This window comes from Dipodomys merriami, unplaced genomic scaffold (genome assembly GCF_024711535.1).
Source record: "Dipodomys merriami isolate MVZ:Mamm:240054 unplaced genomic scaffold, mDipMer1.0.p SCAF_90, whole genome shotgun sequence".
NCBI classification, from domain to species: Eukaryota; Metazoa; Chordata; class Mammalia; order Rodentia; family Heteromyidae; genus Dipodomys; species Dipodomys merriami.
Window position 1 is genome coordinate 4498907 of NW_027206513.1, and position 26757 is coordinate 4525663.

Genomic DNA, 26757 nt, shown 5'->3' on the forward strand with positions numbered 1-26757 from the left:
TCCCGAACTACCACCCTCACCCTAACCCTCAACCTCACCCTACACATCACCCTAACCCTAACCCTCAACCTAACCCTAACCCTCACCGTAACCCTCTCCCTTACCCTCACCTCACCCTCAACCGAAGCCTAACCCTAGCCCTAACCCTAATCCTAAACCTAAACCTGACCCTCACTCTCACCCTCACCCTAACCCTAAACCTCACCCTAACCCTTATCATAACCCTAAACCTCACCTTCAGCCTCAACCTAACACTCACCATCACCCTTACCCTCAACCTAACCCTAACCCTCACCCACACCCTCACCCAGACCCTCACCGGACACCACACCCTCACCCTAAACCTCACACTCACCCTTACTTCACCCTAACCCTAACCCTCAACCTCAACCTAATCATCACCCTAATCCTAACCCCAACTCTCACCCTCAACTTCACCCTATCCCTAACCCTAAACCTAACCCTCACCCTCAACCTCACCCTCACCCTAACATTAACCCTAACCCTAACCCTCACCCTAACCCTAATCCTCACCCTAGGCCTCATCCTTTCCGTCACCCTCACCCGAACCCTATCCCTCACCCTCAACCTAACCCTCACCCAAACCCTGACACTAACCCTAACCCTCACCCTAAATCTAATCCTAAACCGAACACTAACACTTACCCACAACCTCACCCTCACCCTCAGACCAAACCTAACCCTAACCCTAATCCTAACCCTAAAACTCACCCTAACCCTGAACCTTACCCTCACTCTCAATCTCACCCTAAACCTCAACTTCAGCCTAACCCTCAACATAACCCTTAACCTCACCTTAAACCTAAACCTAATCCTAACCCTAACACTTACACTAACCCTAACCCTGACCCGCACCCTCACCCTAACCCTAACCCTAACTCTCACCCTCACCCTAACCCTCAGCCTAATCCTATCCCTAAATATTATCTTAACCCTAAGCCTCACGCTCACACTCACCCTAAACCTAACTCTAACCCTAAACCTCACCCTCACCCTCACCCTAACCCTGACCCTAACCCTAACCCTAACCCTCAACCTAACCCTAAACCTAAACGTAACCCTCACCCTCACCTTCACCCTCAGACTACTTCTAGCCCTAATCTGAATCCTAGCCCTCACCCTCACACTCACCCTAACCATACCCCTAACCCTAAACCGCACCGTAACCCTCACCCTCACCCTAACCCTCAATCTCACCCTCACCCTCACACTAACGGTAACCCTAACCCTAACCCTCACCGTAAGCCTAACCCTCACCCTAACCCTTACCCTAACCCTCACCCACAAACTATCCCTAACCCTAACCCTATACCTCACCCTAACCCTCATCCTAACCATAATGCTAATTGTAACCCTCACCCTAAACCTCACCCTAACTCTTACCCTCACTGTAAACCTAACGGTAACCCTAACCCTCACCCTAATCCTCACCCTAATCCTAATTCTAACCCCAACCCTCACCCTCACTCTAACCCTCACCATAAACTTAACCCTAACCATAACCCTCACCCTCACCCTCACCTAAAACTAACCCTAACCCTCATCCTAACCCTAACCCTAACCCTATCCATAACCCTCACTCTCACAATATCCCAAACCCTCACCTTAACCCTAACCCTACCCCTCAACCTAATGCTCATCCTAACCCTAACCCTAACCCTAACCCTCACCCTAACCCTAACCCTAAACCTAACCCTCACCTTCACCCTAACCCTCACCCTCATCCTAACCCTCACCATCAGCCTAACCCTAACCCTAATTCTAATCCTAACCCTCACCTGCATCCTAATTCTATCACTACCCCTAACCCTAACCTTAACCTTCTCCCTCATCCTCACCCTAACGCTAACCCTAAAGCTCACCCTAACCCTTACATTTACCCAAACCCTCACCCTAACCCTAAGCCTAACCTCACCCTAAACCTCACCCTAACCCTAACCCTCACCCTCACCCTAACCCTAACCCTGACCCTAACCCTAACCCTAACCCTCACCCTAAACCTAAACCTAACCCTCAGCCTCACCCTAACCCTAACCCTAAACCTAACCCTCACCCTCACACTAGCCCTTATCCTAACACTCACTCTAACCCTAACCCTCACTCTCACTCTAACCCTCACCCTAACCCTTACCCTCACCCTAACCCTATCTTTAAACCAAACCCTAACCCTCAAACTAAACCCAGCCCTCAGCCTAAACCTAACCCACACTCTCATCCTAACCCTAAGCCTAAGCCTAATCCTCACCCTCCCCCTAAACCTCACCTTCACCCTCACCATAACTCTAACCCTAATCCTCAAGCTAAACCTAACACTAACCCTAATGCTAACCCTAACCCTCACCCTGACCTTAACCCTCACCCTAATCCTAACACTCACCCTAACCCTAACCCTCACCCTAACCATAAACCTAACCCTCACAATAAACATCAACCTCACCCTAAACGTAAACCTACCTCTCAACCTAACCCTCAAACTAACCCTAACCCTAATCCTCACCATATCCCTCAAACTAACCCTAACACTCATCCTCACCCTAATCCTAACCCTAACCTTAAACCTCACCCTAAAAGTAATGCTAACCCTAACACTCATCCTCACCCTAACCCTCACCCTAACCCTAACCCTAATCCTAACACTAAAACTCACCCTAAACCTCACCCTCACCCTCAATGTCAACCTCACCCTAAAACTCACCCTCACCCTAACCCTCAACATAACCCTTAACCTCATCCTAACCATAAACCTAATCCTAACCCTAACCCTTACACTAACCCTAGCCCTCACCCTGACCCTAACCCTAACCCTAATTCTCACCCTCACCCTAACCCTCAGCCTAATCCTAACCCTAACCATTATCATAAACCTAAGCCTCACCCTCACACTCACCCTAAACCTAACTCTAACCCTAACCCTCTCCCTCACCCTCACCCTAACCTTGACCCTAACCCTAACCCTAACCCTCACCCTAACCCTAAACCTAACCCTTACACTCACCCTAACCCTAACTCTCACCCTCACACTAGCCCTCACCCTAACACTCACTCTAACCCTAACCCTCACTCTTACACTAACCCTCAGCCTAACACTTACCCTCACCCTAACCCTATCTCTAAACCAAACCCTAACCCTCACACTAAACCCAACCTCAGCCTAAACCAAACCCTCACCCTCATCCTAACCCTAAGCCTAAGCCTAACCCTCACCCTCACCCTCACCCTCAACCTCACCCTCACCCTAACTCTAACCCTAACCCTCACGCTAACCCTAACCCTAACCCCAATGCTAACCCTAACCCTCACCCTAACCCACACCCTAACCCTAACCCTCACAACAACCCTAAACATAACCATAAACCTAACCCTCACACTAAACCTCAACCTCACCCTAAACCAAAACCTACCCCTCAGCCTAACCCTCACCCTAACCCTAACCCTAATCCTCACCATATCCCTCACCCTATCCCTAACACCAACCCTCACCCTAGCCCTCACCCTAACCTTAAACCTCACGCTAAATGTAATGCTAACCCTAAACCTCATCCTACCCTAACCCTCAACCTAACCCTACCTCTAATCCTAACACTCACCCTAACCCTAAACCTATCCCTCAACCTAGCCCTTACTCTAACCCTAACACTAACCCTAACCCTCACCCTAATGCTCACCCTAACCCAAATCCAAACCCTCACATTAACCCTCACCGTCATCCTAACACTCACCTTACCCTAACCCCCGCCCACACCCTAACCCTCACCCTCACCAAAACACTCACCCTCACCCTGACCCTCACCTTAACACTTTACCTCACCCTAACCCTAACAATAACACTCCACAAACCCTAACCCTCACCCTAAACCTAACCCTCTCCGAAACTCTACCCCTCACCCACACCCGAACTATCACCCTCATCCTAACCCTCACCCTCACCCTAAACATCACCCTAACCCTAACACTCACCCTAACACTCACCCTCACCCAAAACCTCACCCTAACCCTTACCATCACCCTCACCCTCACCATAAACCTCATGCTAACCCTTACCCTCACCCTTACCCTACTCCTAAACCTAACCCTACCCCTACGCCTACCCCTAACCCTAAACCTCCCCCTCCCCCTCCCTCTAACCCTAATCCTAACAATAACCCAAACAGTATACCTAAACCTAACACTCACCCTAACCATAAACCTAAACCTCACCCTCAATTGCACCCAAACCTAACAATAACCCTAAACCTAACCCTAACACTCACCCTAACCCCAACCCTAACCCTAACAATAACGCTAACTCTAAACCTAACTGTAACTCTCACCCTCACGCTAACAATAACCCTAACCTTAAAACTAACCCTAACCCTCACCCTAACCCTACCCCTCAACCTCACTCTCACCGGATTCCTAACCTTAACCCTAACCCTCACCCGCACACTCACCCAAAACCTCATCCTAACCCTTATCCTCACCCTAACCCTAACCCTTACCCTAACCCTAACCCTCACTGTAAACCTAACCCTCAACCTAACCCTAACCCTACCCCTCACCCTCACCCTAACCCTAACCCTAACCCTCACCCAAAACCTAACCCTAAACCTAACCCTAACCGTGAACCTGACCCTCACACTAACGCTAACTCTAACCCTCATCTTCACCCTAAATCTCACCTTAACCCTTACCCTCACCCTAACCCTAACCCTAACCCTAACCCTAAACCTAATCCTAACACTAACCCTAACCCCAAACCTAACCCTCATCCTAAACCTCACCCTAACCCTAACCCTAAACCTAAACCTCACCCTAACGCTAACCCTAACACAAACCCAAACCCTCACCCTCACCCTAACCCTCACCGTGAACCTATCCCTCACCCTAAGCCTAAACATCACCCACACTCTAACCTTCACCCTCACCAAAACCCTCACCCTCACCCTAACCCTCACCCAAACCCAAAAAATCACCCTAACCCTAACGCTTAACCTAACCCAAACCATAACCCTCACCCTAACCCTAAACCTAACAATAACCCTAAACCTAAAAATAACCCTAACCCTATCCCTAAACCTCACCCTAACCCTAAACCTCAGCCTAATCTAAACCCTTACCATTATCTTAACCCTAACCCTCACCCTCACACTCACCCTAAACATAACCCTAACCCTAACACTCACCCACACCCTCACCCTCACCCTCACCCTAACCCTAACAATAATCCTAACCCTAACCCTAAACCTAACCCTAATCCTCACCCTTACCCCTAACCCTAACCCTCACCCTCAACCTAGCCGTCACCCTAAATACTCACTCTAACCCTTACCCTCACTCTCACACTAACCCTCATCCTAACACTTAACCTCACCCTAACCCTAACCCTAAATTTAAAACTAACCCTCACACTGAACCTAAACCTCAGCCCTAACCAAACGCTCACCCACATCTTAAAAACTAACCCTAACCCTAACCCTCACCCTCACCCTCAAACTCACCCTCAACCTCACCCTACCTCTAACCCTAATCCTCACGCTAACCCTAAACCTAACCCTAATGCTAACCCTAACCCTCACCCTCACCCTAACCCTCACCCTTAGCTAACCCTAAGCCTAACCATCACACTAAACCTAACCCTCAGCCTAACCCTAACCCTACCCCTCAGCCTAAAAATCAACTTAAACATAAACCTCGACCTAATCCTCACCCTATCCCTCACCCTAACCCTAACACTCACCCTCACCCTAGACCTCACATTTACCCTAAACATAACCCTAAACCTCACCCTAAAACTAATGCTAATCCTAACCCTCACCCTAACCTTAACCCTCACCCAAACCCTTACACTCACCCTAACCCTAACCCTAACCATCACTCTAAGCCTAACCCTCACTCTAATACTATCCCTAACCCTCACCCTCACCCTAGCCCTCACCCTAATACTCATGCTAACCCTTACCCTCACACTCACACTAAACCTCATCCTAACTTTTAACCTCACCCTAACCCTAACCCTAAACCTAACCCTAACCCTCACACTAAACCTAACCCTCAGCCTAAACCTAACCGTCAACCTCATCCTAAACCTAACCCTAACCCTCACCCTCACCCTCAATCTCACCCTCACCCTAACCCTAACCCTAATTCTAACCCTAAAACTCACCCTCAACTTAACCCTAAACCTAATCCTCACCTTAACCCTCATCCTAACCCTTACCCTCACCATAACCCTAACCCTAAACCAAACCCTAACCCTCACACTAAACCCAACCCTCAGCCTAAACCTAGCCCTCACCCTCATCCTAACCCTAACCCTAACCCTCACCATCAGCCTCATCCTCACCCTCACCCTCACCCTAACTCCAACCCTAACCCTCAGGCTAACCCTAACCCTAATGCTAACCCTAACTCTCAACCTCACCCTAACCCTAACCCTCACCCTAACCCTCACCCTCACCCTAACGCTAACCCTAAACCTAACCCTCACCCTCACACTAACCCTCACCCTAACCCTCACACTAAACCTACCCCTCACTCTAATACTATCCCTATCCCTCAGCCTCACCCTTATCCTAACCCTAACACTAACCCTCACCCTAATCCTAACCCTAACCCTCACCCTCACCCTAACCCTAACCCTAACCCTCACACTAACCCTCATCCAAACCCTTACACTCACCATAACCCTAACCCTAAACCAAACCCTCACCCTCACACTAAACCCAACCCTCAGCCTAAACCTAACCCTCACCCTCATCCTAACCCTAACCCTAACCCTCAAAATCAGCCTCAACCTCACCCTCACACTCACCCTAACTCCAACACTAACCCTCACGCTAACCCTAACCCTAAACCTCAACCTCAACCTCACCCTAACCCTCACCCTAACCCTCACCCTCACACTAACCCTAACCCTAAACCTAAACTTCACCCTCACACTAGCCCTCACCCTAACCCTCACACTAACCCTACCCCTCATTCTAATACTATCCCTACCCCTCAACCTCACCCTCATCCTAACCCTAAACCTAACCCTCACCCTAACTCTAACCCTAACCCTGACCTTCACCCTAACCCTAACCCTAACCCTCACACTAACACTCATCCTAACCCTTACAGTCACCATAACCCTAACCCTAAACCAAACCCTAACCCTCACACTAAACCCAACCCTCAGCTTAAACCTAACCCTCACCCTCATCCTAACCCTAACCCTAACCCTCACCATCAGCCTCAACCTCACCCTCACCCTCAGCCTAACTCCAACCCTAACCCTCACGCTAACCCTAACCCTAATGCTAACCCTAACCCTCAACCTCACCCTAACCCTCACCCTCACCCTAAATCTAACCCTAAACCTAACCCTCACCCTCACACTAGCCCTCACCCTAACCCTCACACTAACCCTACCCCTCATTCTAATGCTATTCCTACCCCTCAGCCTCACCCTCATCCTAACCCTAACCCTAACCCTCACCCTAACCCTAACCCTAACACACATACAAACCCTAAACCTCTCTCTAACCCTAACCTTCTCCCACACCGTAACTCTCACGCACAACCGAACCATCACCCTCACCATAACCCTCACCCTCACCCTAAACATCACCCTAACCCTAACACACACCCTAACCCTAAACCTAACCATCACCCTAACAATAACCCTCAACCGAACCTGAACCCTCACCCAAACCCTAACACTAAACCTTACCTAACCGAAACCCTCACCCTCATCCTCACCCTAAACCTCACCCTAACCCTTACCCTCACCCTAACCCTAACCCTAAACCTGACACTAACCCTAACCCTCACCCTAAACCTAACCCTAACCCTAACCCTCACCCTCACCCTCAACCTAATCCTAACCCTAACCCTAACAATAACCCTAACCCTAACCCTAAACCTAAACCTAACACTCACACTAACCCTAACCCTCACCCTAACCCTACGCCTAACCCTAACCCTAACCCTAACCCTCACCCTCAACCGAAACCTCACCCTCACCCTAACCCTCAAACTCACCTTAAACATCACCTTAACCCTAAACCTAATCCTAAACCTAAACCTGACCCTCAACCTCACCCTAACCCTAACCCTAAACCTCACCTTAAACCTCACCTAAACCTAACCGTAACGCTTACCCTCACCCTCACCATCACCCTAACCCTCACTGTCACCCTAACCCTCAACCTAACCCTAACCCTCACCCACAGCCTAACCCTCACCCTCAACCATACCCTAAACCTCAATCTCACCCTTACCTCACCCTAACCCTAACCTTCACCCTAACTCTCACCCTAAACCTTACCCGAACCCTAACCCTAATCCTAACCCTCAGGCCCACCCTAATTCTCACCCTAATCCTAAACCTAACCCTAATCCTAACCCTAACCCTCATCCTCAACTTCACCCTAACCATAACCTAAACCTAACCCTCATCCTCAACCTCACGCTCACCCTAACGCTAACCCTAGCCCTAACCCTAACCTCACCTTCACCCTCAAACAAACCCTAACCCTAATCCTAACCCTAACCCTAAACCTCACCCTCACCTTGGGAGTAACCCTAACCCTCACCTTCACCCTCACCGTAACCCTAACAATACCCCTAAACCTAAGCCTCACCCTCACCCTAATCTTAACCCTAACCCTAATTCTAACCCTAACCTCACCCTCAACTTCACCCTAACCCTAACCCTCAACCTAAGCCTCACCCTCAACCTCACCCTCACCCTAACCCTAACCCTAACCGTCATCCTAACCCTAACCCTTACCCTAGCCCTCACATTTTCACCTCACCCTCACCCTAAACCTATCCTTCAGCCTCAACCTGACCCTCACCCTAACCCTTACCCTCACCCTAACCCTAACCCTAATCCTAACCCTAACCCTCACACTAACACTAAACCTCACCATAAACCTAATCCTAACCCTAACACTATCCCTTACCCTCAACCTCACCCTCAGACAAACCCTAACCCTAACCTGAAACCTAACCCTAAACCTCACCCTAAATGTCACCCTCACCCTCACCCTAAACCTAACCATCACCCTAACCCTACCGCTCACCATAACCCTTACCCTCACCATAACCCTAAAACTAATCCTAACCCTAACCATTACACTAACCCTAACCGTCACCCTAACCCTATGCCTAACCCTAACCCTCACACTCACCCTCACGGTAATGCTCAGCCTAATACTAAACCAAACATTATCGTAACCCTAACACTAACCCTTACACTCACCCTAAACCTAACTCTATCCCTAACCCTCAACCTAAATCTAACCCTAACCCTAACACTAACACTAAACCTAAACCTAACCCTAACCCTAACCCTCACCCTAACCCTAATCCTTAACCTCACCCTCACCCTAACCCTAACCCTAACCCTAACCCTCACCCTCACACTAGCCCTCACCATAACACTCACTCAAAGCATAACCCTCCCTCTCACCCTAACCCTCATCCTAAACCTTACACTCACCCTAATCCTAACCCTAAACCAAACCCTAACCCTCACACTAAACCCAACCATCAGCCTAAACCTAACCCTCACCCTCATCCTAACCCTAACCCTAACCCTCAACCTCAACCTCACCGTCACCCTAATTCTAACACTAACCCTCACACTAACACTAACACTAACCCTAATGCTAACGCTAACCCTCACCCTCACCCTAACCCTCACCCTTAACCTAACCCTAACCCTAACCCTCACCCTAACCCTAAACCTAACCCTCACACTAAACCTAAACCTCACCCTAACCCTAAACCTATCCCTCAGCCTAACTCTCACCCAAACCCTAACCTTAATCCTCACCATATCCCTAACCCTAACCCTAACACTCACCCTCACCATAACCCTAACTCTATCCTTAAACCTCACCCTAAAAGTAATGCTAACCCTAAACCTCATCCTCACCCTAACCCTCACCTTAACCCTAACCCTAATCCTAACCCTCACCCTAACCCTAAACCTAAACCTAACCCTAGCCCTCACTCTAACACTAACACTAACCCTAACCATAAACCTAATGCTAACCCTAACACAAACCCAAACCCTCACCCTAAACTGCACTGTCATCCTAACACTCACTTAACACTAATCTTAACCCACACCCTAACCCTCACATTCATCAAAACACTCACGCTCACAATAACACTTTTCCTCATCCTAACCCTAACCCTAACACTCACACAAACCCTAACCCTCACCCTAATCCTAAGCCTCTCCTACACGTTAACCCTCACTCACACCTGAAACATCAGCCTCACTCTAACCCTCACCCTCACCCTAAACATCACCCTAACCCTAACACTCACCCTAACCCTATACCTAAACGTCACCCTAACACTAACCCTCACCCTAAACCTCACCCTCACCCTAACGATAACCCTAAACTTTACCTAAACAAAACCCTCACCCTCAACCTCACCCTCACCCTAAACCCCACCCTAACCCTTACATTCACCTAACCCTGACCCTAAACCTCACACTAACCCTAACCTTGACCCTAACCCTAACCCTAACCCTAACCCTAAATCTAACCCTACCCTCACCCACACCCTAACCCTAAACCTAACCCTAATCCTCACACTCACCCTCACCCTCACACTAACTCTAACCCTAACAATATCCCTAACCCTAACCCTAAACCTAACCTTAACCCTCACCCTCACCCTAACCCTAACACTAACCCAAATCCTTAACCTAACCCTAACCCTCAACCTCACCTTAACCCTCACCCTAACCCTAAAACTCACTCCAACTTTAACCCTAACCCTAACCTAAACCTAACCCTAACCCTAACCCTCACCCTAACCCTCACCATCATCCTACACCTCACCCTAACCCTTATCCTCACCCTAACACTAACCTTAAAACTCACACTAACCCTAACCCTCACCCGAAACCTAACCATAACCCTAACCCTCACCCACACCCTAACCTTAACCCGAACCCTAACCCTCACCCTCACCCTCAAGCTCACCCTCATCCTCACCCTAACTCTAACCCTTACCCTCACCGCTAACCCTAACCCTGACCCTAATGCTAACCCTAACCCTCACCCTCACCCTTACCTTCAACCACAACCTCACCCGCACCCTAACCCTCATGCTATTCTTAACCCTAACCATTATCTTAACCCTAACCCTCACACTCACACTCACCTTAAACCTAACCCTAACCCTAACACTCAACCTCATCCTTACCCTCACCTTAACCCTAACCCTAACTATAAACTTAACACTAACCCTAACTCTAACCATAACCATCATTATCATCCTAAACCTCACCCTAAACCTAACACTCACACACACAGTAATCCTCACCCTCACCAAAACCCTCACCCTCACCCTAACCCTCACCCTCACCCTAATCACCACCCTAACCCTAACCCTTAACCTAAACCTAACCGTAACCCACACCCTAACCCTAACCCTAACAATAACCCTAAACCTATCAATAACCGTAACCCTAACCCTCACCCTAACCCTAACCCTCACCCTCACCCTAAACTTAACCCTAACCCTCACCCTCACCCTTAACCTCACCCTCAGCCTAACCCTAACACTAAACCTAACCCTAATCCTAAACCTAACCCTCACCCTCACCCTCACCCACACTCTAATCCTAACCCTAACCCTCACCCTCACCCTAACCCTAACCCTAAACCTCACCCTCACCCTAACCCTGCCGATAACTCTAACATGAACCCTCACCCTAAACCTCACCTTAAACTTTACCCTCAACCTAAACCTAACCCTAATCCTAACCCTAAACCTTACCCCAACTCTAACCCTCACCCAAACACTCACCCTAACCCTAACACTCACCGTCACCCTAAACCTCACCCTATCCCTAACCCTCACCCACACCCTAACCCTCACCCTCACCTGAAAACTCCCTCTCAACCTAACCCTCACCCTAAAACTAACCCTAAACTTCACACTAACCGTAACCCTCACCCTAAACTTAACACTAACCCTAACCCTCACCCTAACTTTAACACTCACAAAAACACTAACCCTCATCCTAACCCTCCCCCACACCTGAATCGTCACCCTCACCCAAGCCCTCACTCTCACCCTAAACATCACCCTAAACCTAACACTCACCCTAACCCTAACCCTAACTTTAACACTCACACAAACCCTAACCCTCACCCTAACCCTCACCTCACCTTAAACCTCACCATAACCCTACCCCTTACCTAAACGAAACCCTTACTCGCACCCTCACCCTCACCCTAAACCTCACCCTAACCCTTAATCTCACCCTAACCCTAACCCTAAACCTAACCCTCACCCTCACCCTCAACCTCACCCTCACCCTAACTCTAACTCTAATCCTAACCCTCATGCTAACCCTAACCCTAACCCTAATGCTAACCCTAACCCTCATCCTCACCCTTAGCTAACCATCACCCTAACCCTAACCCTAACCCTCACATTAAACCCAAACCTCACCCTCACCCTAACACTAACCCTAACCCTCAGCCTAAAACTCACCCTAAACCTAACCCTAATCCTAATCCTCACCCTATCCCTCACCCTAACCCTAACACTCACGCTCACCCTAGCCCTCACATTAACCCTAACCATAACCCTAAACCTCACCCTAAAATGAATGCTAATCCTAACACTCACCCTCACCCTAACCCTCACCCAAACCCTTACCCTCAACTTAACCCTAACCCTCACAATAACCCTAACCCTAAACCTAAACCTAAACCTCATCCTAAACCTAACCCTAAGCCTCACCCTCAATTTCACCCTAACCCTAACCCTAACCCTAACAATAACCCTAACCCTAACCCTAACCCTAAACCTAACCCTAATCTTTACCCACACCCTAACCCTAATCCTAATCCTCACCCTCACCCTCACCCTCACAAGAACCCTAACACTAACAATAACCCTAAACCTAACTCCAAACCTAACCCTAACCCTCACCCTCACCCTAACCCTAACAATAACCCTAATCCTCCCCCTAACCCTCACCCTCAAGCTTATCCTCACCCTCACCCTAACTATAACCCTAACCCTCATGCTAACCCTAAACCTGACCCTAATGCTAACCCTAACCCTCACCCTCACCCTCACCCTTCCCCTCAACCTCAACCTCACCCGCACCCTAACCCTCATGCTAATCTTAACGCTAACCATTATATTAACCCTAACCCTCACACTCACACTCTTCTTAAACCTACCCCTAACCCTAACACTCAACCTCACCCTTACCCTCACCCTAACCCTAACCCTAACAATAACCCTAAACCTAACCCTAAGCCACACCCTAACCCTCACTATCATCCTAACCCTCACCCTAAACCTAACACCTACACACACCCTAACCCTCACCCTCACCAAAACCCTCACCCTCACCCTAACCCTCACCCTCACCTTAATCATTACCCTAACCCTAACACTTAACCTAACCCTAACCGTAACCCTCACCCTAACCCTCACCCCAACCATAACGCTAAACCTAACACTCACCCTCACGCTAACCCTCACCCTAACACTTTACCTCACCCTAACCCTCAAGCTAACTTTAACACTCACAAAAAACCTAACCCTCATTCTAACCCTCCCCCATACCCGAATCCTCACCCTCACCCAAACCCTCACTCTCACCCTAAACATCACCCTAAACCTAACATTCACCCTAACCCTAACCCTAACTTTAACACTCACACAAACTCTAACCCTCACCCTAACCCTCACCTCACCCTAAACCTCACCCTAACCCTTACCCTCACCCTAACCCTAACCTTCAACCTCACACTAACCCTAACCCTCACCCTAAACCTAACCCTAACCCTAAACCTCACCCTCACCCTCACTCTAACCCTAACCGAAACCTAACAATAACCCTAACCCTAAACCTAAAAATAAACCTCATCCTAACCCTAACCCTAACCCTCACCCTCAATCTCACCCTAACACTAACCCTACCCCTAACAATAACCTTAAACCTAACCGTAGCCCTAACCTTAACCCTAAACCTAACCCTAACCCTCACTCTCACCCTAACCCTATAGCTAACCCTAATCCTCACCCTCACCCTTACCCTCACCCTAACTCTAACCCTAACAATATCCCTAACCCTAAACCTAAACCTAACCCTAACCCTCACCGTCACCCTAACCCTAACCCTAATCCTAAACCTAACCCTAACCCTCAACCTCACCCTAACCCTCACCCTAACCCTAAACCTCACCCCAACCCTAACTCTAACCCTAACCTAACTCTAACCCTCAGCCTCAACCTAACCCTAAAGCTAACCCTAACCCTCACCCTCACCCTCACCCTCACGATAACCTTAAAACTTACAATAACACTAACCCTAATCTTAAACCTAACCCTAACCCTCACACTCACCCTCACCCCAACCTTAACTGTAACCCTAACCCTCACCCTCACCCTGAAGCTCACCCTCACCCTCACCCTAACTCTAACCCTAACCCTCATGCTAACTCTTACCCTGACACTAATGCTAACCCTAACCCTCAATCTCACCCTTGCCCTCAACCTAACCCTAACCCTTAACCTAACCCTAACCCTAACCTTCACCCTAACCCTAACCCTCACCCTAAACCGAACCCTAAACCGAACCCTTACCTAACAGAAACCCTCACCCTCACCCTCACCCTAACCTTCATGCTAATCTTAACCCTACAATTATCTTAACCCTAACCCTCACCCTCACACTCAACTTAAACCTAACCCTAACGCTAACAGTCAACCTCACCCTTACACTCACCCTAACCCTAACCCTAACAATAACCCTAAACCTAACCCTAACCCTCACCCTAACCCTCAGTATCATCCTAACCCTCACCCTAAACCCAACACTCACACACACCCTAACCCTCACCCTCATCAAAATCCTCACCGTCACCCTAACCCTCACCCTTACCCTAATCATCACCCTAACCCTAACCCTTAACCTAAACCTAACCGTAACCCTCACCCTAACCCTAACCCTAACAATAACCCTAAACCTATCAATAACCATAACCCTAACCCTCACCCTAACCTTAACCCTCACCCAAATCCTCACTCCAACCATAACGCTAAGCCTAACACTCACCCTCACCCTAACCCTAACCCTAACAGTTTACTTCACCCTAACCCTAACCCAAACTTTAACACTCACAAAAACCCTAACCCTCACCCTAACCATCACCTCACCCTAAACATCACCCTAACACTAACCCTTACCTAACCGAAACCCTCACTCTCACCCTCACCCTCACCCAAAACCTCACCCTAACCATTACAAGCACCATAACCCTAACCCTCACACTAACCCTAACCCTCACCCTAACCCTAACCCTAACCCTTACCCTCAGCCTCAACCTCACCCTAACTCTCAGCCTAATCTTAACCCTCACCATTATCTCAACCATCTCACTCTCACACTCACCTTCAAACTAACCGTAACCCTAACACTCAGCCTCACCCTCAACCTCACCCTAACCCTAACCCTAACAATAACCCTAAACCTAACCATAAACCTAACCCTAACCCTCAACCTCACCCTAACCCTCACCCTAACCCTAACCCTCACCCACACCCTAACCCTCACCCTCACCAAAACCCTCACGCTCACCCTACCCCTAAACCTCACCCTAATCATCACCCTAAACCTAACTCTTAACCTAACCCTAACTGTAACCCTCACCCTAACCCTAAACCTAACAATAACCCTAAACCTAACAATAACCCTAACCCTAACCCTCACCCTAAGCCTAAACCTCGCCCTAACCCTAACCCTAACCCTAAATTTCACCCTAAACATAACCCTAACCCTAACCCTCACCCTAAACCTCACACTAACCCTAACCCTTACCTAAACAAAACCCTCACTCTCACCCTCACCCTCACCCTAAATCTCACCCTAATCTAAACCCTAACCCTAATTCTAACCCTATCCTCACCCTCATCTTCACCCTAAACCTAACCCTAAACCTAACCCTCACCCTCAACCTCACCCTCACCCTAACCTATCCCTAACCCTAACACTCACCCTAACAGTAACCCTTACCTTAGCCCTCACCCTAACACTATCCCTCACCCTCACCCTAACCCTCACTCTAACCATGAGCCTCACACTAACCCTTACCCTCAACCTCACCCTGACCCTCAGACAAAACCTAACCCTTACCCTCACCCTCATCCTAATCCTAAACTTCATCCTCACCCTAGCCCTCATCATAACCCTTACCCTCACCCTAAACATAACCCTAAACCTAACCCGAACCCGAACACTCACCCTAACCCTAACCCTAACCCTAACCCTCACCCTCACCCTCACTCTAACCCTAACAATAACCCTCACCCTAACCCTAAACCTAAACCTAACCCTCACCCTCACCCTAACCCTAAAACTAACCCTAAACCTCACCCTCACCCTCAACCTCACCCTCACCCTCACCCTAACTCTAACCCTATCCCTCACGCTAACACTAACCCTAACCCTAATGTAACCCTAAAATTCACCCTCACCCTCACCCTTACCCTCAACCTCACCCTCACCTTCACCCTCACCCTAATCATCACACTAACCCTAACCCTTAACCTAACCCTAACCATAACCTGCACACTAACCCTAACCCTCACCCTAAACCTAACCCTTACCTAACCAAAACCCTCACCCTCACCCTCACACTAACGCTCGGCCTAATCTTAACCCTAACAATTATCTTAAACATAACCCTAACCCTCACACTCACCTTAAACCTAACCCTAACCCTAACACTCAACCTCAACCTAACCCTCAACGTAACCTTAACCCTCACCCACACCCTAACCCTCACCCTCACCAAAACCCTCACCCTCACCCTAACCCTCACCCTCACCCTAATTATCACCCTAAACCTAACCCTTAACCTAACCCTGACTGTAACCCTCACCCTAACCCTAACCCTAACAATAACCCTAAACCTAACAATAACCCTAAACCTAACACTCACCCTAATTCAAACCCTCACCCTAACCCTCAATCTAACCCTAACTCTAACCCTAAACTTCACACTAACCCTAACCGTAACCCTAAACCTCACCCTAAACCTCACCCTAACCCTAACCCTTACCTAAATGAAACCCTCATTCTCACCCTCACCCTCACCCTAAAACCTCACCCTAAACCTTACCCTCACCCTCACCCTAACCTTAACCCTCACAGTAACCCTAACGCTCACCCTCACCCTAACCCTTACCCTTACCCTCACCCACACCCTAACCCTAACCCTCAGCCTAATCTTAACCCTAACCATTATCTTAACCCTAACGCTCACCCTCACACTCACCTTAAACCTAACCCTAACCCTAACACTCAACCTCACCCTCACCCTCACCTAACCCTAACCTGAACTCTAACCCTCACCCTCACACTAGCCCTCACCATAACACTAACTCTAACCCTAAACCTCACTCTCACTTTAACCCTCATCCTAACCCTAACCCTCACCATAACCCTAACCCTAAACCAAACCCTATCCCTCACACTAAACCCAAACCTCAGCCTAAACCTAACCCTTGCCCTCATCCTAACGCTAACCCTAACCCTAATCCAAACCCTAACCCTCAATCTCTCCCTCACCTTCACACTAACTCTAACCCTAACCTGCATGCTAACCCTAAAACTAACCCTAATGCTAACCCTAAACCTCAACCTCACCCTAGCCTTCACCCTAACCCTAACCCTAACGCTAAACCTCACCCTAACCCTAACCCTTACCCTAGCCGACACCCTAACCCTAACCCTCACCCTCAGCCTAACCCTCACCATAACCCTTGCCCTCAACCTAACCCTAAACCTAATCCTAACCCTAACATTTACACTGACCCTAACCCTCATTCTAACCCTAACCCTAACTGTAACTCTCACCCTCAACCTCACCCTAACCCTCAGCCTAATCCTAACCCTAACCAGTATCATATCTCTAACCCTCACCCTCACACTCACCCTAAACCTAACTCTAATCCTAAACCTCACCATCTCCCTCACACTAACCCTAACAATAACCTTAAACCTAACCCTAACCCTAACCCTAATCCTAACCCTCACCCTCACCCTCACCCTAATTCTAACCCTAACCCTCATGCTAAACCTAACCCGAACCCTAATGCTAACTCTAAACCTCACCCTCACCCTAACCCTCACCCTAAACCTAAACTTCACCCTAACATTAAACCTAACTCTCACACTATACCTAAACCTCAACCTAACCCTAAACCTACACAACAGCCTAACCCTCACCATAACCCTAACCCTAATCCTCAACATATCCCTCACCCTAACCGGAACACTCATCCTCACCCTAGCCCTCACCCTAACCCTAATCCTAACCTTAAACCTCACCCTAAAAGTAATGCTAACCCTACACCTTATCCTCACCCTAACCCTCACCCTAACCCTAAACCGAATCCTAACCCTCACCTTAACCCTAAACCTAAACCTCACCCTAGCCCTCACTCTAACCCTAACACTAACCCTAACCCTCACCCTAATGCTAACCCTAACCCTCACACTAACCTTCACCCTCAACCTAATCCTCACCCTAATCCTAAACCTAACCGTAATCCTAACCCTCACCCTCACCCTCAACTTCACCCTAACCCTAACCTAAACCTAACCCTCACCCTCAACCTCACCCTCACCTAACGCTAACCCTAACGCTAACCCTAACCTCACCCTCACCCACAGACAAACCCTAACCCTAACCCTAATCCTAACAGTAACCCTAACCCTCACCCTCACCCTAAACCTAACCCTAACCCTCACCCTCACCCTCACCCTCACCCTAAACCTAACAATAACCCTAACCCTAACCCTCACCCTCAACCTAATCCTCACCCTAATCTTAACCCTAACCCTAATTCTAACCCTAACCTCACCCTCAACTTCACCCTAACCCTAACCCTAAACCTAAACCTCACCCTCAAACTCAACCTCATCCTAACCCTAACCCTAACCCTAACCCTCACCCTAACACTAACCCTTACCTTAGCCCTCAACTTTACCCTCACACTAACACTATCCCTCACCCTCACCCGAACCCTCACTCTAACCATAACCCTCACACTAACCCTAACCCAAATCCTAACACTCACACTAACCCTAACCCTCACCCTAAACCATATCCTAACTCGAACACTAACCCTTACCCTCAACCTCACCCTGACCCTCAGACAAAACCTAACCCTAACCCGAAATCTTACCCTAAACCTCACCCAAACCCTCACACTTACCCTCACCCTCACTCTGACCCTAAACCTCATCCTCACCCTAACCCTCAACATAAACCTTACCCTCACCCTAACCTGAACCCTAAACCTAACCCTAACCCTCACCCTCACCCTAAAACTAACCCTAACCCTAACCCTCACCCTCATCGTAACCCTAACCCTAACAATAACCCTAACACTAAACCTAACAATAACCCTAACACTCACCCTCACCCTAAACCTAACCCTAACTCTAACCCTCACCCTCACCCTCAACCTCACCCTCACCCTCACCCTAACTCTAACCCTATCCCTCATGCTAACCCTGTCCCTAACCGAAATGTAACCCTAACCCTCAACCTCACCCTCACCCTCACCCTTACCCTCACCCTCACCCTCACATTCACCCTCACCATAATCATCACCCTAAACCTAACCCTTAAACTAACCCTCACCCTAACCTGCACACTAATCCTAACCCCCACCCTAAACCTCACCCTAAACCTAACCCTTACCTAACCAAAACCCTCACCCTTACCCTCACACTAACCCTGAGCCTAATCTTAACCCTAAATATTATCTTAATCATAACCCTCACCCTCACACTCACCTTAAACCTAACCATAACCCTAACACTCAACCTAAACCTAACCCTCACCCTAACCCTAAACCTCACGCAAACCCTAACCCTCACCCTCACCAAAACCCTCACCCTCACCCTAAACCTCACCCTCACACTAATCATCACCCTAAACCTAACCCTAACTGTAACCCTCACCCTAACCCTAACCATAAGAATAACCCTAAACCTAACAATAACTCTAACCCTAACCCTCACCCTAACCCTAACCCTCGCCCTAACACTCAAGCTAACCCTAACCCTAACCCTAAACTTCACCCAAACCCTAACCGTATCCCTCACCCTAAACCTCACCATAACCCTAACCCTTACCAAAACGAAACCCTCACTATCACCCTTACCCTCACCCTAAACCTCACCCTAACCCTTATCCTCAACCTAACCCTAACCCTAACCCTCACAATAACCCTAACACTAACCCTTACCCTAACCCTTACTCTTACCCTCACCCACACCCTAACCCTAACTCTCAGCCTAATCTTAACCCTAACCATTATCTTAACCCTTACACTCACCCTCACACTCACCTTAAACCTAACCCTAATCCTAACACTCAACCTCACCCTCACGCTCACCCTAACCCTAACCCTAACAATAACCCTAAGCCTAAACTTAAACCTAACCCTAACCCTAACCCTAATCCTCACCCTAACCCTAACCCTAAACCTCACCCTTACCCTAACCCTAACCCTAATCCTCACCCTAGCCCTCACCCTAAAACTCACACTAACCCTAACCCTCACTCTCACCCTAACACTCATTCTAACCATTAACCTCACCCTAACCCTCACCATAAACCTTATCCTAAACCTGACACTAAACCTAACCCTCAGCTTAAACCTAACCCTTACCCTCATCCTAAACCTAACCCTAACCCTAACCCTCTCCCTCACCTTCAACCTCACCCTCACCCTCACCCTAACCCTAACCCTAACTTTAACACTCACACAAACCCTAACACTCACCCTAACCCTCACCCTCACCCGAAACATCACCCTAAACCTAACACTCACCCAAACCCTAACCCTAACCGTCACCCTAACCCTAACCCTAAACCTCACCCTAACCCTAACCCTTACCTAACCGAAACCCTTACTCTAACCCTCACCATAAACCTCACCCTAACCCTTACCCTCACCCTAACCCTAATCCTAAACCTCACACTAACCCTAACCCTCACCCTCACCCTTAACCCTAATCCTTACCCTCACCCTCACCCTCACGCTAACCCTCAGCCTAATCTTAACCCTAACCATTATCTTAACCCTAACTTTCACCCTCACATTCACCTTAAATCTAACCCTAACCCTAACACTCAACCTCACCCTCACCCTAAACCTAAACCTAATCCTAACAATAACCCTAACACTAACCCTAACCCTAATCCTCACCCTAACCCTAACCCTAAACCTCACCCTCACCCTCACCCTAACCCTAACGATAACCCTCAACCTCACCCTAGCCCTCACCCTAAAACTCACGCTAACCCTAACCCTCACTCTCACCCTAACACTCATTCTAAACCTTACCCTCACCCTATCCTTAACCCTAAACCTAACCCTAAACCTCACACTAAACCTAATCCTCAGCTTAAACCTAACCCTCACCCTCATCCTAAACCTAACCCTAAACCTAACCCTCACCATCACTCTAACTCTAATCCTAACCCTCACGCTAACCCTAACCCTAATCCTAATGCTAACCCTAAACTTCACCCTCACCCTAAACCTCACCATAAGCTAACCCTCACCCTAACCCTAACCCTAACCCTCACATTAACCCCAACCCTCACCCTAACCCTAACCCTAACCCTCAGCCTAAAACTCACCCTAAACCTAACCCTAATCCTAATCCTCATGCTATCCCTCACCCTAACCGGAACACTCACACTCACCCAAGCCCTCTCAATAACCCTAACCATAACCCTAAAACTCACCCTAAAACTAATGCTAACCCTAACCCTCACCCTCACTGTAACCCACAACCAAACCCTTACCCTCAACCTAACCCTAACCCTCACAATAACCCTTACCCTCACACTAATCCTATCCCTACCTCTAATCCTCACTCTCATCCTAACCCTAATCCTAACCTTAAACCTCCCCCTAACCTTAACCCTCACCCTCACCCTAACCCTAACCCTCACCCTCAACCTAACCCTCACAATAACCCTTACCCTCACCCTAAACCTAATCCTAACCCTAATCCTTACACTAACCGTAAGCCTCATCCTAAACCTAACCCTAACCCTAACCCTAACCCTCACCCTCTCCCTAACCCTCAGCCTAATCCTAACCCTAACAATTATCATAACCTTAACCCTCACCCTCACACTCACCCTAAACCTAACTCTAACCCTAACCCTCACCCTCACCCTCACCCTAACCCTAACAATAACCCTATACCTAACCCTAAACCTAACCCTCACCCTAACCCCAATCCTAACCCTCACCCTCACCCTCACCCTAACTCTAACCCTAACCCTCATGCTAACCCTAACCCTAATGCTAACCCTAAAGCTCACCCTCACCCTAACCGTCACGGTAACCCTAACCCTAAAAATAACTCTAAACCTCCCCCTAATCCTCACTATCATCCTAACCCTCACCCTAACCCTAACACTCCCGCACACCCTAACCCTCGCCCTCACCAAAACCCTCACCCTCACCCTAGCCCTCACCCTCACCCTAATCATCACCCTAACTCTAACCCTTAACCTAACCCTTACCGTAACCCGCACCCTAACCCTAACCGTAACAATAATCCTAACCCTATCAATAACCATAACCCTAACCCTCACCCTAACCCTAACATTCACCCTAACACTCAACCTAACCCTAACGCTAAACCTAACACTCATCCTCACCCTAACCCTCACCCTAACACTTTCACTCACCCTAACCGTAACCCTAACTTGAACACTCACACAAACACTGAACGTAACCCTAATCCTCCCCAACACCCGAACATTCACCCTCACACAAACCCTCACCCTCACCCTAAACATCACCCTAAACCTAACACTCACCCTAACCCTAACCCTAACTTTAACACTCACACAAACCCTAACCCTCACCCTAACCATCACCTCACCCTAAACCTCACGCTAACCCTACCACTTCCCTAACCGAAACCCTCACTCTCACACTCACCCTCACCCTAAACCTCACTGTAACCCTTACCCTCACCCTAACCCTAACCCCAACCCTAACCCTCACGCTAAACCTAAACCTCACCCTAACCCTACCCCTAACCCTTACCCTCACCCTGAACCTTACCCTGACCCTCAGACTAATCTTAACCCTCACCATTATCTTAAACATAACCCTCACCCCCACAATCACCTCAAACCTAACGCTAACCCTAACACTCAACCTCACACTCACCCTCACACTCACCCTAACCCTAACCCTAATAATAACCCTAACCCTAACTCTAACCCTAACCCTAACCCAAACCCATACCCTAACCCTAACCCTAATCCTCACCCTAACCCTAACTGTAAATCTCACCCTCACACTAACCCTAAACCTAACCCTAACCCTGACCCTGACCCTAGCCCTCACTTTAAAACTCACGCTAAACCTAACCCTCACTCTCACCTTAACACTCATTCTAACCCTTACCCTCTCCCTAACCTTAACCCTAAACCTAACCCTAACGTTCACACTAAACCTAACCCTCAGCCTAAACCTAATCCTCACCCTCATCCTAAATCTAACCCTCACCCTCACCCTAACCCTCACACTAAGCCTAAACCTAAGCCTAATGCTAACCTTAAACCTCACCCTCACCCTAACCCTCAACATAACCCTTACCCTCACACTAACCCTAAACCTAATCCTAACCCTAACCCTTACACTAACCCTATCCCTCACCTTAACCCTAACCCTAACACTCATCCATACCCACAAACTCACCATAACCCTCAGCCTAACCCTAACCCTAACCATTATGGTAACACTAACCCTCACCCTCACACTCACCGTAAGCCTAACTCTAACCCTAACCCTCACACTCACCTTAACACTAACCCTAACCCTAACAATAACCCTAAATCTAACCCTAATCCTAACCCTCACCCTAACCCTAATCCTAACCCTCACCCTCACCCTCACCCTAACTCTAACCCTAACTGTCATGCTAACCCTAACCCTTATGCTAACCCTAAACCTCACCCTCACCCTAACCCTCACCCTAAATCTAACCCTCACCCTAACCCTAACCATAACAATAACCCTAAACCTAATCCTACCCCTAACAATAACCCTAAACCTAACCCTCAACCTAATCCTAATCCTCACCCTCAACATAACCTAAACCTAAACCTAAACCTAAACCTAAACCTAAACCTAACCCTAAACCTCACCCTCAAACTAGCCTTCACCCTAACAATCACTCTAACCCTAACCCTCACACTCACCCTAACCCTCACTCTCACCCTAACCCTCACCCTAACCCTAGCCCTCAACCTAACCCTAACCCTAAACCTCACCGTCATCCTACCACTCACCTAACCCTAACCCTCACTCACACCCTAACCCTCACCCTCACCAAAGCACTCACCCTCACACTAACCCTCAACCTAACACTTTTCCTCACTCTAACCCTAACACTAACACAAACCATAACCCTCACCCTAAACCTCACCCACACCCGAACCATCACCCTCACCCTAACACTCAACTTCACCCTAAACATCACCCTAACCCTAACACTCACCCTAACCCTAAACCTAAACGTCACCCTAACCCAAACACACACCCTAACTATCACTTTCAGCCTAACCACAACCCTAACCCTAACCTAACCAAAACCTCACCCTCACCCTCACCCTGACCCTAAACCTCACCCTAAACTTTACCCTAACCCTAACCCTAACCCTAAACCTAACCCTCACACTAAACCTAAACCTCACCCTAACACTAAACCTACCCCTCAGCCTAACCCTCACCCTAACCCTAACCCTAATCCTCACCATATCCCTCACCGTATCTCTAACTCTCAACCTCACCCTAGCCCTCACCCTAACCCAAACCCTAAAATTAAACCTCACCCTAAAATAATGCTAACCCTAACCCTCATCCTCACCCTAACCCTCACCCTAACCCTAACCCTAATCCTAACCCTGACCCTAACCCTAAACCTAAACCTCACTCTAGCCCTCACTCTAACCCTAACACTAACCCTAACCCTCACCCTAAAGCTAACCCTAACCCAAACCCAAACCCTCACCCTAACCCTTACCGTCATCCTAACACTCACCTAAACCTATCCCTCACCCACACCCTAACCCTCACCCTCACCAATACATTCACCCTCACACTAACCTTCACCCTAACACTTTTCCTCACCCTAACCTTACACTAACACTCACACAAACCCTAACCCTCACCGTAAACCTAACCCTCCCCCACACGTTTACCCTCACCTACACCCGAACCATCACCCTCACCCTAACACTCAACCTCACCCTAAACATCACCCTAAACCTAACACTCACCCTAACCCTAAACCTAACCCTAACGTAACCAAAACCCTCAGCCTCACCCTCAGCCTAACCCTAACCCTAAACCTAAACCTCACCATAACCCTAACCCTAAATTTCACCAGCAATATTACCCTAACCCTAACCCTAAGCCTAACAATAACCTTAACGCTAAACCTAACCCTAACCCTCACGCTAACCCAAACCCTAAATCTAACAATAAGCCTACCCCTAACCCTAAACCTAACCCTAACCCTCACCCTAAACCTCACCCTAACCCTCACCCTAACTCTAACCCTAATCCTAACCTTTACCGTAACCATTATCATAACCCTAACCTTCACCCTCAAAATCACCCTAAACGTAACCATAAACCTAACCCTCACCCTCACCTTAACCCTAACCCTAACAATAACCCTAACCCTAACCCTAACCCTAAACCACACCCTCACCCTCACCCTAACCTTCAGCCTAATCCTAACCCTAATCATTATCATAACCCTAACCCTCACCCTCACACTCACCCTAAACCTAACTCTAACCCTAACCCTCACCCTCACTCTAATCCTAACCCTAACCCTAACAATAATCCTAAACCTAACCATAACCCTAACCCTCACCCTAACCCTAAACCTAACCTTCACCCTCACCCTCACCCTAACTCTAACCCTAACCATCACGCTAACCCTAACCCTAATGCTAACCCTAAACCTCACTCTCACCCTAACCCTCACCCTAAACCTAACCCTCACCCTAACCCTAACCCTAACAATAACCCTAAACCTAACCCTAACACTAACCCTCACCTTAACACTAACACTAAGCCAAACCCAAACCCTCACCCTAACCCTCACCGTCATCCTAACACTCAACTAACCCTAAACCTCACTCACACCCTAACCCGCACCCTCACCAAAACACTCAATCTCACCCTAACCCTCACCCTAACACTTTTCCTCACCTTAACCCTAACCCTAACACTCACACAAACCCTAAACCTCACCCGAACCCTAACCCTCTCTCAATCCCTAACCCTCACCCACACCCGAACCATCACCCTCACCCTCACCCTCTCCCTAAACGTCACCCTAACCCTAACAGACACCCTATCCCTAAACCCAACCGTCACCCTAACCCTAACCCTCAGTCTAACCCTCACCCTCACCCTAACCATAACCCTATCCCTTAACTAACCGAGACCCTCACCCTCATCCTAAACCACACCCTAACCCTTACCCTCACCCTAACCCTAATCCTAAACCTCACACTAACCCTAACCCTCACCCTAAACCTAACCCTCACCCTAACCCTCACCCTCACCCTCAACCTAATCCTAACCCTAACCCTAACAATAACCCTAACCCTAACACTAAAGCTAAACCTA